The sequence below is a fragment of the Cynoglossus semilaevis genome, chromosome 18 (genome assembly GCF_000523025.1).
Source record: "Cynoglossus semilaevis isolate Cse_v1.0 chromosome 18, Cse_v1.0, whole genome shotgun sequence".
Taxonomy (NCBI): domain Eukaryota; kingdom Metazoa; phylum Chordata; class Actinopteri; order Pleuronectiformes; family Cynoglossidae; genus Cynoglossus; species Cynoglossus semilaevis.
In genome coordinates, this window is record NC_024324.1 from 1,577,323 (window position 1) to 1,588,962 (window position 11,640).

Sequence of the window (11,640 nt, forward strand, 5' to 3'; positions counted from 1 at the left end):
ACCAATGAAACGACGGCACCTGTGGGTCGGTCGCCACAGAAACCACGACTGTTCCAGAACATCATCATCTGTACCGTCGTCGTTATTTACTACATTTTTTTCTTTTTTATTTCAAATGTCATCTTTAGTTAAATGTTGGTGAAAACTTTTACAGTTTCTTAAATTAGTCCTAAAGAACAAAAATACAACGAGTTTTAACCCTTTACTGTAAAGTAAATGTGACGGTGACATTTTAGACCAACATAGAGTTCTATTCAACAAGAAACGAGTGGGACGGAAACAGACGAGCTGCTGAAAGACAAGGGAGTGGGAGACAAACAGAAAGACAGGACGGAGAGAGGGAGAGAGAGAGACAGAGAGAGACAGAGAGAGACAGAGAGAGAGGGAGAGGGAGGTTGTTTCTGCCGCTCATACATGTGTTTTGATTGATGTGATAATTCTGGTCCAGAACAAACGCCTTCAGGACAGACCTGTGAAGGATGAAGGATGGAGGATGAAGAGGAGGATGAGGAGGAGGAGGATGAAGAGGAGGAGGCGTTTTTCAGCAGCTCAGAGAAGCAGAGAGACTTTAACGTCTCGGTGGAATTAATGTTTGATTTTAATGATTTCACGTGTTTTTCAGTCTCCAGCAGAAAAATGGACGTGATTTCAGAGAGGGAGAGACGGGGGAGAGAGGGAGGGGAGGTGAGGGGAGGGGGGAGTGAACTCCACCCAGACCTGCTGGATCTTCATTTACATTAGATTTGTTTTTGTCAGTTGACATTCAAATGTGGAGACTGTAGGATTTATTAACCCTTTCCTCTCCACTTTCACCGACCACAGGGGGGAGAGAGAGAGGGTGAGTCAGGAGGTGATGGGAGGAGAGGCTGATCATTTTCACCTTTAAAGTTTAAAGTTAAACACTTCTGGAACATCTGGGACAGTGGTTCTCAAAGTGGGGGGCGCGACACTCGTAGAACGAACGATCGATACGAATCGCGAAAACAAAATATGGCAATAATTCACTCCTAAAAACTCTAGACATAAAAACGACTCTGTAATAAAAACCATTTCTAACGACGGTGCGGTGTAAGATTCACGGCCGTTCCTTCAGGACGATGATTATCTGAATACGACCAATGATGTGTCAGTCTGTACTGCACATATAAAGCTGCTCCATCTGTCTGTCTGTCTGTCTGAGGCTGGCTCACACACACACACACACACACACACACACACAGTTCCGTATTAATCCAAAGACCTTCTGCTTTGTTTGGATCTGCCAGTCTCTCTCTCTCTCTCTCTCTCTCCCTTCACGCAGCTCTAAAAACACAAAAAAGTGCTCCCCCCGTAGGAGACAATAGGTCCTTCCACTCAGCCTCCCTGTCGCCTGTCGCAGCTACGTCAGTGTCGTCTACGTCTTTGTCTTTTTAACTCCTTCCTGCCCCCCCACTCCCCCCCCCCCCCCCCCCTACGTTTGCTGTTGTCAGGAAGTTCACACAGACTCTGCCTCGTCATTGGCAGAGCTGAAAACAAACAAACAAACAAACAAAAGTAGAAAGACAAAAGAAAACAGGAATAAAAAAGTTCTGGTGTAAAATCTGGCACCGTCTCATCTCCTAATCTGGGTTTATATCCCCCCCCCCCCGGCAGTGTCACACTCACAGAGCTGCAGTGTTTACTCCCTCACCTCCTTATCACAACCACAAAACCAGCCAAGCCTGAAGAGTCAGGGGAGGAAGGAGGGGGAGGAGGGGGGAGGAGGGGTGAAATAAGGAGGTCAGGGTGTAATAAAAGTGATTTCATCACAGAATGTTGGTGCACGTGTCACCATCCAGACATCAGTTCAGACAAACTAGAACATTAACATTAACTAACGGCACACAGTTCTCACACCGAGCCATTGTTATTGTTAGCTTTTCCGTTAGCCAAATTGCTAACAAAACTAGCTAGCGTTATCGTCAAAAAGAACTCCAGAGATTCACAATCTGAGAAGCAAGAAGTCAACGTTTTTTTATGAGATTATCATATATATAAACATGTTCCAGAGCCACAGGTTCTTCTGGGCTGCTGTTCCAAAACACCAGATCTGATGATGTTAGAGTGAAGCCTGAGGCTGTGACCACGCTGATAACAGAGGACCACATCAGGTCAGAACACACACTGTACACAGGGAACTCGTGCTGAACACACACACACGTCACTGAAACGACCAAGTCACTGCAATTACTGTCCGGAAATTCATGTAAATTCTCTAAATGTATAGAAATACGACCAGGAATTATTCACCAAAATTATGACAAACAGCCAAAAGTTAACAAACGAACAAAAAGGCTGTAAATCACATGTAAGACTTCAAAGTTGTTCAGCTAAGCTAAAGGCTAACAAAGACGCCGAGACCAAGCCCGGCTTTAACCTTTGACCCTCTCAGTGTTAGAATCCTGACATCAACCTTTTTCGGGTTGACTTGTTTACTCCTGAAACCCTCAACCTCACCTCACTGTCATGAGTTTTTGTTTTGTTTAGTTTTTATTTTTTTTATTTTATCGTGAGTAGAAACAGGAACCAACAACTGACAGGACGCTGCTCAGAGCTGTGAGCCACGAAAACAAGTCTGGATCCAGACAAATCTGTGACCTGCTGCTGAGTCACAGCAGATCAGTGAGGAAGCAGGACGGGCTGTCACACACACGCACACACACGGACACACACAGATATGGTGGTTTCCATCAGCACACACCTTCAACACTCACTCCAACAGAGAAATAACAAGCTCCTGAGCTGCTGCCTGGAGTTGTTGGCGTCTGTGATGGATCTGAAACCAAATGTTTCATGACGTCACCTGGACAGTCCTGTCCAAAAGTGATGTGTGGAAATCACACCCAGAGCCTGATCTCATTTCTTTCTTCTCTAACCCTGAAGCCATCGGCCCTTGAAATGGAGTTATAAAAAAGAAAATGAAAAAAAAAAAAAAAGAATTCTAGAAGAAAATGTGACCCTACAAAATATCAGACGTCAAATTAAAAGTCTCTTCAAACCAAGAATGACTGAGACTCAGTTGTGTCTGTGATACGGTACTGAACACAAATGTACATTCTTTATGTTGAACAAACTGAATGTTGAACTGAGGTTGAAGTTTACGTTTTTATACTAAACTCATTTTTATCACATCAGCTCTCCCACCGTACCCTCGGCCTCTTTGATTTGTTTTTTTTCTTCGTACTTTAAAACAGCTCGTAGCCTTCGCTGCAAAGTTCAGAGCCAGAATCTTTGGTCTGCAGTTACAGACATTTATACAACGCAGCTCTTTTCCGGAGCACTTCAAATTTAACGATCTCTTTAGCCTAATGAAAGCAAGATTGTGCGTTTGCCGAGGGAGACAAAAACGCGTCGCCCGCTGCCGAAGCTAAATCCCAAACGTGGCGTGAAAAATGGATCAGGCCGTGGAGGGCGGGGGTTCACTGTGACAGATGTAGACACTGCATGGAAAATGTATGTATGTGGGGGGGAGAGGGGGGAGGGGGGGTATGTAGACGACATAATTAGCCAGTTGTGTTTCAGTAGTGAGGCTTTAAATGATCGCAATACGATGCAGGGGGGTGGAGGGGGGGGGTTGACTGTTTATGGGAAATGACCCTCAGGGTCACTCAGTTTGTGTGTGTGTGTGTGGATTAAGGGGGGGTGGGGGGGTCGGTGCTAATCTAAAGTGCATGCACATATTTGAGCGCGATCATGTGTTTATTTGTGTGCAGTTAAAAAAAAGACTGAGCCACTGACGGAGCCGTAACACTGACCCCGAGAGAGGAGCTTCAAAGGTTTATCTCTGAGGCATAATACTGCTGCTGCTGTTACTGCTGCTGTTACTGTTACTGCTGCTGTTACTGCTGCTGCTGTTACTGCTGCTGTTACTGCTGCTGCTGCTGTGTTTGGGGTGGGGGTCTGTACATAAAGGCCAGAATTCTTTGTTTCCCTAAAAAGTCATGGGTCGTCCCAGAACAGTTCCAGAACAGTTCCAGAACAGTTCCAGAACAGTTCCAGAACAGTTCCAGAGTTCTTCATCTGACTCAATTCATTTGTAATAAAGGTCACGTTCTGCCGTGTCACCGTCGACCGACTGAAGAACCGACCAGAAAAAAGAGACGCGTGTGAAAACGTCAACATTTACAAAAAGAAAAATGTACAAATGAGCGTCCCATCTGACTCAATTCATTTGTAAAGGTCACGTTCTGCCGTGTCACCGTCGACCGACTGAAGAACCGACCAGACAAAAGAGACGCGTTTGAAAACGTACTATTTCAATATTTACAAAAAGAAAAAAAAAGTGTTTACAAATGAGCGTCTGCGTGACAACCAGAAAAAGAGACGCGTGTGAAAACGTCAACATTTACAAAAAGAAAAATGTACAAATGAGCGTCTGCGTGACAACCAGCCTCTCACTGAATAAATATATAAATATATACAGTAACAACAGTAAACTCCTGGGGAGGGTCCGACACCCAGAGATAAAGACCCCTGAGAGTACGACTAAGACTATTTATAATGGCTATTTATACGCTGCAAAATGCATTCCACGACCCACATCTAGGTCACGACCCACCATTTGAAAAGCAAAGCACTATCCCTGAAGCACTGGAATCTAACCGACAACCAGGGAGAACAAACCAAGAGCCGTACCTCTGCTGGTGTTTCCAAGTCACAAAACGGTAAAATATCCGTTGATTCATCCTCTGATTCAGAGAGAGCAGACGTGTCCCCCGTTTGAGGCTCACAGTCCTGGGATCTGGACCTGGTCCCCTGACCCGTCTCTGCCGGAGTAAAAAGGTTCTGGAGAAGACCTGGCTCCAGTGAGTCCCAGGTGTGGTCTCTAAAGTCCAAGGGAGGGAAGTCCAGAGCAGAGCCGTCCGACTCCCAGTCACTGTCTCCTGTCACGGAGCCCAGGACAAACTCCACTCCGTCCACACCAGACTGGGTTCCTTCAGAGAAGGAGTCCAGGTCCAGGTCCAGCTCCTGAGTGTCCTCGCAGGCCGAGCCGACGTCCGAGGGCCCCGGCTGAGGCCGTTCAGGTGCTGCCATGTAAACAAAGCTATCAGGGGAGAGGAAGGCGCCCTCCCCCTCCTCCTCCTCCTCCTCTGGGGGTTTATAGACAGGACTAGGTGGGATGGAGTCCTCCAGTGGAGACGGGGGGCAGTCAGCGGGGTACAGCGGAGGGGCAGAAACGGCCAGGTAAACAAAACTATCTGATATGACAAAGGCGTCCGAGTCTTTACTCTCCAGACCTGCACCACAGGAGCCGGACCTCGACGGTGGTGGAGTGGACGGTAAGGCTTGGCCTCTTTGGGGAGAGTCCGGTCGGGGGCAGGGGTCTGATTTTGGGGTACTAGCTGTCACTTCTGAGGAACTAGAAAAGTCTGTGTCTTTTCCAAAAACGTCAAGTACTGAGACTTCATCTGAGGAGTCGACAAAGTTCGGAGTCTTTGTGTGGCAAATTGGACTGATCTCAGAGGGACCCGGATCGTCCTGGCAGGAAGCTTGAACATCCTGCCTACATTCACTGTCAGTTTCTCGCTCAGACTCCAGGGAGTGATCCAACAGAACTCCCTCACTGTTGTCCAAACTTGGCTCAGATTGGTCGAACACGTCCCACTCTGTTCCTAACTCCTCTTCATCCTTCGCTCCTGCCTCCTCCACTTGTTCCAGATCCTGAGCATAAGGGTTCACAGGGCTGTGAGATGAAGAGGAGTCCACTACCCCGTCATCTTCATCATCATCATCATCATCATCATCTGGCTCTGATGATGCCCCACTGTCCGGCTCTGTCTCAGTCTGCCCAGGTTTCCCCTCTCCACAGTCTGAGTGGGTGACGTCGCTGACACTGGTTCTGTGGAGTTGGGACGTGAGGATTCCACTGATTCCACTGAACTCCGAGTCCAGTTGTTGACCCAGAGCAGAGTCTGTTGGATAACTGGCCTCCTCTTCAAACTCCAGCTTGTTCTCGTTATAATCCACCTCACACTCTTCGTCGATGACAGAGTGTTCCTTCTCACAGTCCTGCGCACGCATTAGTTTGAAAGGTTTGATCTCGTCCGTTTGTTGCGATTCCTTCTGAAAATCAGGCTCGGTTTTTTCAGAATCTGTGGAGTTAACTGCATCTACAGGAAGAGTTCCTTCAAAGTCGATCCAAACGGTTCCCGTCTCCTCCTCGACCTCCTCTTCCTCTAAACAAGGAAGTGCATAAGGATCCAGAGGTTCAGGATCTACGCTCATCTCCTCACCCTCCTCACCCTCGTCCTCCAGACATTGTCTTTCCAGTTCTAGGAAGAGGTCATCGGATTCTGCTGCTGAGCTAGGGCAAGGGGAGCCACTAGGGGGCCCAGGGCCTCCAAACCCTGTAGGAGGAGTCAACACAGGCCAGTGACCAGAGGAGCCCGTCAGATCCCATCCCTCTGATTCCAGTATTTCCCTGTGCCACGATTGGTCAATGATCTCTCTGTTCTCTAATTTAAGAACTGCCTCCCACTCCCTCTCCTCTCTTTCAGCTCTCTCCTCCTCAGCTTTATCCCTCTCTTTTTTCCAGGACTCCTCCCTCCCCATTTTCCAGCACACCTCCTGCTCTTCTGCCTCAAGTTCCTCCAGTATTCTGCGCTCATCTTCCTCAAATTTGAGCTCGGAGGCCGTGCGTTCCCTGAGTTTACTCCCCTGGGAGCCCCAGGCCAGCAGGCCTTCATCACCGCCCTCCTGACTAACACACGGTGAGAGAGGAAGACCTCCGTAAACTACGCTCTCTTCTTCCTTTAGGAAAGGAGAGGGGGGGTCTAGAAGATAGAGCGACTCCTCGTCTGTATTGCTGTCCTCCCCCAGTAAAGGAGGCAAAGGAGGGAGGACGGGTAAGTTGTGTTTGAGTCCCATGTGAGCTCTTTTCCCCGTGGTAATACTGCGGGGCCATGTGCGGGCCTTGGTGGGGGGGCAGAATACTGGCTTGGGTGGAATGAGAGGGGCGTTATCGCCCTGGTCCTGGTCCAAAAGAGGAGAATCTCTCTCGGAGTCTGAGGTCTTGACACACTCGGCTATCTCCTCGGGGATCTTCCTAACCACGGCCCTGGAGCTGGAGCTGGTGGTTCGTCTGTGCTCCCGCACTCTCCTCTCTGCCTGTCTGTCTGCACCGGGACTCTGCTGGGGGGGGTCCGGTGACTGGTTACAGCTCAGGGCCGGTGTCCTCTCTCTGGACGGAGACGGAGCGAGGTGAGTCTGTCTGTACTGTTTCTGCAGCACGTGGTGGACCTGTTTCAGCCTGCTGAAAGGATGCTGCAGCAGAGGAGGCACCGGACTGACGGTGGGCGTCAAGGAAGGCGAGGAGCAGACGGGAGGAGTGTGGGGCGCTGAAGACAGAGGGGAGGGGGTGTATGGAGGTAAAGAAGGAGTGGAGGAGGTAGGGGTTGACGGGGGTAGGTGAGGAGGAGCAGGGTGTAGCTGAGAGAGAGAAATCCCTGGACCAGATGATCGCTTCTCTGTTCCTTCACCAGAAGAAATCTCCAGTCTTTCTGCAAACTCTGGATAACTGGGAGGCATGAAGGCCTTCCAGGAACGCCGGTTTGGATTGTCCTTTTTGTCGGCACTTTGATGCCGCCTCTTCACCACGGCGGCCACCACACCAGACGAAGAAGAGGAGGGAGCGATGGGCAAACCTGGACCCAGGACGCCAACATGCGGCGACATAATCTGAGGATCGCTCGTTAGTTTTAAGGCGTCAAAGATGACCCTCTCATCCAGTCTCTTCACACCGCCAGGAACATCGGCATTTCTGGAGACAAACACGCCCCCTATGTCTGCTCCGATGGTGCCGTTGCTGGAGAGCGTGCTTCCTTCCCCCCTCACCTCCCCACCTGAGCCCAGAGTACTCCTGGACGGTTGACACAGTTTTGTCCCTTGGTCGATCTGTTCATTGATACGCATCGTGTCGTATATGGATCTCTGAGGAACGTAGCAGTCCTCGATGTAGGCTTCCTCCTCGTCTCCTTTCCCAAGGCAGCGAGGGTTCTGCCTCAGGCAGTCGGGGCGGCTCAGAGGTTTGCCCATTCTGTACGGTCCTCCTTCTGGAGGAGCACACCAACCCTGTTGTTGACGTGATATAAGGTGCAGGTGCGGCACGGGCGGCACTTGGAGTAAATCACATGGAAAAACAATAGAGCAAAAAGAAGTCTCTGTGTAAAAGTAATCCACAGTCCAACAAACCACCGTCACAACATGACAAATCCTTCAGGAATAACATTCTAGAAGAGTCACCATCCACAGGTTTGAGTCCCGAGACGTTCTCGCCTATGTCACCTCAACACTTGTGCATTTCCTCGTTCTTTCCGAGATGCTGCGCAGCATCAGTGAGGGAGTGAGAAACACAGTCCTCCCCCTCCTCCCCCTGGGCACCATATTAATCACCAGCTCTGTTTATTTGAAAGGCTGTTTGGAATGAGGGAGAGGTGGACGCACACGGCACCGACGGAGAAGGAGCAGTTATCATCTCCCTCCCCAGGAAGTACAAAGTCTAAGGAGAGGTGAGAGTACCGCGCAGATAATGGTGATTTGTCTTGCTGTCAAAAATCACAGTGGGTTCCTGTGTTGCCTCCTCACTCCTTGACCTTTCTCTGGCTTCCTCCCTCCTTCCTTTTTCCTCCCCGGTGTCGTGGTCAGTGGCACAACAGGAAAAAAGGGCAGTGAGAGTTTCCCCCGAAGTGCAACAGGCTCAGTGAGAGGCAGAAAAGGCAAGTGTAAAAGTTGCCTCCTTTTATGGTGAGAAAACCCACTCTCTCTTATATAAAAGACAGCCTGCGTGGGGTGCAGTGACTAGAAGAGTGCAGTATTCCATGAAATATCTCAACACACACACACACAAAAAAAAAAAATACTACGATTAATCCAAAGGAAAATGTCGCGAAAACGAACAATGTGTTGAGTTTAGCGAGCCACCTTGTGGTCCAAGTCTGCATCCAAGCAATCTCTAAGTTTTCTTTTACGGTCCTCGGGTTTGGTTCCGGAGAACGTGGGCTTCGTCAGCACCAGCGACATAAGCGACATCATTAATGATGCAACAGTTTGGAATTCGACGTAAAAACCTTAAATCCAGAACAAAAGGGAGTGGAAAGCAGCGTGAAGACACTCCTGTCAATACGTCCAAATCCTGCCTTTCATCCGGCCTCGGCCTCGGCTCCGGGGGGAGCGCTGGTACAGTGGATTAAAAGACGGGCAGGAACCTGGAGGGGCCGGGGTGAAGGAGGGCATCTGGGGGTAGATAGATGGAAGGGAAGGCGAGCAGCTTGGGGTGTAAATCCTGGACCAGTCAGAAAGGCAGGGCAGAACCGGGGCAGAGTGAGTGGTGGGACTGTGTCCAGAGGGCAGAGACCCAGACGGTCCTTCCAGCTCCAGCCCAGCTCTGCGTTAGCTCTGCAGGCAGCGTCTCCTCTCTCTCGCCCCCTCCCCTTCACTTCACCGGCAGACAATCCCAGGACACGCTGCCTTCCCATTCGCTCGCTCGCTCACTCGCTCTACTCTCCAGTCCTGACTCCGTACAGACGGGAAAACAAAGTGCCACGCAGTCCCAGTTCCTCTTCTGTCTCCTTCTGGAGTCGTGTTGAGCTCGGCGCTCTCTCTCTCTCTCTCTCTCTCTCCCTTTCCTTCTCTCTTTTTCTCTCCCTCGTTCTCTCTCCCAGCCTCTGTTCTCAGGCCACTACACAGCTGAAATGGTTTGCAGCTGCTAAAAAAATCTTTTCCTCCTCACTCTCGCTCTCTCTGGCTGCTCCCCCCCTCATCTCACACACTCACTCACATGTCTCTCTCTCTCTCACTGCTCACTAGTTCCCTCCCACCCACTCGCTCTCTCTCTCTCTCTCGCTCGCTCACTCTCTCTTTGTCACTGTTTGTGTTTGAATTCAGCTCCGTTTGTTCTGTTTCCTGCCCTGGCTTTAAAACACAGGAAGTGCTCCGATCACGCCGACTTCCCCAACTCTCTCCCTCCTCCAATGAATGACAAAAAAAAAAAAACACACGATGAAGGGAGCCGAGGGTTGAGGAGGAGGAGGAGGAGGCAGGGAGAAAGATGATGGGACTTGAAGAAATCCGCAGCTCATAAAGTCGTGGAGTTCCACAGAGTTATGTACGACCTCGACCGTCCACGGGCTGCGACGCTCGGTACTTTTTTCCTGTTCTCGCTGAAGACGCTGCTTTCATTTTGTTTTTGCCGCTTTGACATCATTTGTTGTCGTCTCCTGGTCGACTCCCGTCACCGTCCTCCCCCTCGCTGTCAGCCAGGTTACATCACTTACTTTACCGACGGCGTTTGTTAAAAATAAATCTCGTTATTTGGACGACAGATAGACGACGAATCCTGACCGACCGGGAACCAACTGTAATGATTTTTTTTTTTTCACCGACTGAAGCTAACGCTCAGGGCTAAAGCTAAGGCTATAAACCCTCCTAATCAAAGTCTTAACCCCCCCGCCCCCCCCCCCCGGGGGGGGGGGGGGGGGGTAATTACAGATACACGACTGTGATCGTCCTACAGTAGAACAACATCAACTGCTACTGAATCTGTTTCCAAATAAATAAATAAAAAGGGGAGGGGGCTGGAGGACGGGGGGCTGTATTCAAAAGTGGAATCAATTAGAACTCTTTAATGTGCACTAATGAAATCCAGATGGGGGGATGAGGGGGTTGGGGGGGGTGGGGGGGGTTTCCTTCAGGCATGCAGCCTGGATCATATTCAGCTCCAGACTCTGCCCAGCCCTGATGCCAGATCTGGAATGGTTTTTTTTTTCATGACCATCAATATGGAAACCTTCATCAGAACTTCGTCATCTCCTCCAGACGACAACGACCGAGACCAGGAGTCAAAGAGGGAAACAACAGTGAGGGGATGGAGGTCAGCCTGGGGGGTCGAGGGGTCGAGGGGTCGACCTCATCAGTGAACAGCTGTGGGTTTGTCGACAGGCTCTGAGTCCAGACGGTCGTTTCCTCCTCGGTCTGAGGAGTCGCAGGTTTCTCAGAGGAGCTGCGACTCCTCAGGAGGACAGAAGAGTTGGTAAAAAAAGGAGCGTCTGGCGTTGGAGACACACACTCACCAACATTTACGCAGACACACACACACACGCCAGAGTCCGTGAGATTCACAGGCTCCACTTGTGCATTCCCGTCTGCGCCTCCACCGAAACCCAATCTGACTCCGACTGTGTGTGAAAGGCGGGGGGCCAGGAGGAAAAAGGGGGGCGGGAGGGGGCAACAATAACACACAGCAGCGACAAAGGTTTTTAAACACACATTTAGTCTGTGTTTCCAGTCTGTGAGAATATTGATATATATTTATTTTTTAATATCTTTTAGCAAAACTGTAGCGAAATCTTTGCTCTGCTTATTTTGGCTTAAGATGTTTTTTTTGGCTAATGTTTATCAACTCATTCAGAAATGAAACATTGTGACTTTAGAATTATTATTATTTTTTTTTTGACTGACATTAAGTCCTAAGTTTTTCTCTGCACCTGTTGGAACTCTCTTTTTTTTTTTTCTGCGTCCACTCGCTCTTATCTGCTGCACGCTGCAGCCCGTGGCCTGCATGTCAAATATGCTAAATACTCCACTCTTTCTTTCTCCCTGCTCCTCCTCCTCTCCTACTTCCATCTT

At 49.6% G+C, this 11,640-nt stretch overlaps 1 protein-coding gene across 1 annotated transcript in view; it reads right to left on the reverse strand.

Moving 5' to 3' along the window:
* macf1a (microtubule actin crosslinking factor 1a) overlaps window positions 1–11,640 on the reverse strand; it is a 91,455-nt gene that overhangs the window by 34,057 nt on the left and 45,758 nt on the right.